The sequence below is a fragment of the Dendrobates tinctorius genome, unplaced genomic scaffold (assembly GCF_039654945.1).
Source record: "Dendrobates tinctorius isolate UK_male_01 unplaced genomic scaffold, ASM3965494v1 ptg000223l, whole genome shotgun sequence".
Classification (NCBI taxonomy): domain Eukaryota; kingdom Metazoa; phylum Chordata; class Amphibia; order Anura; family Dendrobatidae; genus Dendrobates; species Dendrobates tinctorius.
In genome coordinates this window covers 11,311,077-11,313,412 of record NW_027361890.1, presented here as the reverse complement: position 1 = coordinate 11,313,412, position 2,336 = coordinate 11,311,077, and positions in this window count along the sequence as shown.

Sequence of the window (2,336 nt, the reverse complement as noted above, 5' to 3'; positions counted from 1 at the left end):
TGCAATCTATGAAGAAATAGGGGAGACATGAAAGGTAAATGGTAAAAAGTGCTTGTACTGAACAGTCCAGCCGTCAATATAATAAATAGGGTATTCACATAATGCTATATAAAACAGATCACCAGCCAATTTCTGAATAAGTACAGACACAAAGTGCTATTAAGTGCATGAAGGGTGTGTAAACAGATGCTTTGAGGGATCCAATTTGGAAAAAATATTTGAAAGGGCAGACCAGGAATAGTTACATAAGTGAGGTGAGGCGATAGGCCTGTCTAAAGATGTGCATTTTTAGGGTACGCTTAAAACTTTGTGTATTGTGAATTAATTGAATTCTCCTGAGTAGTGTGATCCAAAGAATTGGCGAAGATCACAAGAAGTCTTGGAGATGCATACAGGAGGTTTGGATTATCGAGGATGTAAGTGTTAGGTCATTAGCAGAATGGAGAGAATGGGTAGCGTGATAGATAGAGATGAGGGAGGAGATATAGGGTGGTGCAAAACTGTGGAGAGCTTTATGGGTGGGAGTGATAAGTTTATATGGGACTCTGTAGTGGATGGGCACCAGTGCAATGGCTGGCTCAGGGTAGAGGCATTAATGTAGTGGTTGGAGAGGAATATGATCCTAGCTACTGCATGCAGGACAGATTGGAAAGGGGAGAGTTGAGTAAGCGGGAGACCGATTAGTCAATAGATTCAGTAGTCTATAGTCTAGACAAGAATGAAGAGCAACAACAGGAGTTTTTGAAGAGTGTAAGAAAAGATCAAATTCTAGAGATGTTTTTGTGGTATAGTTGATATGAGCAAGTTAGTCATCGGATGTGGGGAGTGAAGGAAAGATCTGAGTCAATATAACCAAAAGACACTGGGCGTCCTGCAGGGGAGTAATGGTAGAACCACACAATAAAATGGGAATATTGGGTTTGGGGAGGTTAGTAGAGGGAGGATACACAAGGAGTTCATTTTTGACAAATTCAGTTTTAGATAGAGTGAGGAGGACATGATGTTAAACACAGCAAAAAGACAATAAGGCTGGTTTCACATTAGCGCATTTTCAGCACGCGCATGGCCGGGGGTAGCTCCGCCCCCGAGCCGGCTCTCTGCCTGGTGTGCCCGCCCCTTGCTTGTAGCGCCGCCTACTAGCGGACAGCGGCGCCTGCGATCGGCGCACCCTATCTTTAGCATAGGGTGCGCAGATCGTGCGCAGGCCGTGCGCTAGTTGCGCTTTGACCTGTGCTGCGCACTTTTGACGGTGCGCCGTGCGCGCCAAAATCAAACTTTTCGGATTTTGGCGCGCACGGCGCACCGTCAAAAGTGCGCAGCGCAGGTCAAAGCGCAACTAGCGCACGGCCTGCGCACGATCTGCGCACCCTATGCTAAAGATAGGGTGCGCCGATCGCAGGCGCCGCTGTGCGCTAGGAGGCGGCGCTACAAGGAAGGGGCGGGCACGCCGGGCAGAGAGCCGGCTCGGGGGCGGAGCTACCCCCGGCCGTGCGTGCGCTTAAAAAGCGCGAATGTGAAACCAGCCTAACTGGTATTTTGTAGTACTGCAGCGGTGATGTCTGGAGATGATGTGTATAATTGGGTGTCATCAGCATATAGATGGTACTAGAAACCAAATCTACTGATTACTTGTCCAATAGGGTCAGTATATAGGGAGAGGGGGACGGACCTATAACCGAACCCTCAGGAACCCCAACAGTAAGGGGAAGAGAAGCGGAACCAGCAAAAGATATAATAAAGGGGCAGTCAGAGAGATAAAAAAAAAACCAAAAGAGAACAGTATCTTTGAGCTGTATAGAGTGGAGCATAGTACGGAGGAGTTGGTGATCCAGTGTCAAATGCTGCACAGAGATCCAGGACAATCAGCAGGTAGTAGTAACCATTAGATATAGCAGTTAGTATATCAATAGAAACTTTTGTAAGGGCAGTTTCACTAGAGTGTAAAGAGTGAAAACAAGATTGTAAAGGGTCAAGAAGAGCGTTATCTGAGAAATAGCAGATTAGACAGGAGTGCACCAAATGTTCCAAAAGCTGAACAATTAAGGGGAGATTAGAAAGATGTCTATAGTTAGCAGCACAGTTCTAGTCCAGGGATTTTTTTTTTTTAAGTAATGAGTGTATTCTGACATGTTTGAAGGAGGAGGGAAAGCTACCTAATGAGAAAGAGAGATTAAATATTTTAGTTAGGTGGGTGGTGACAGCCAGTGAAAGGGACTGAAGGAGATGTGAGGAAATAGAGTCACTGGTGGTAGGGTGAGAAGATGAAAAAAGTCGGATAACCACTTCTTCAATGACCGGTTCAAAGACTGAAAGTGAACTAAATGAAGTGCAGGAGG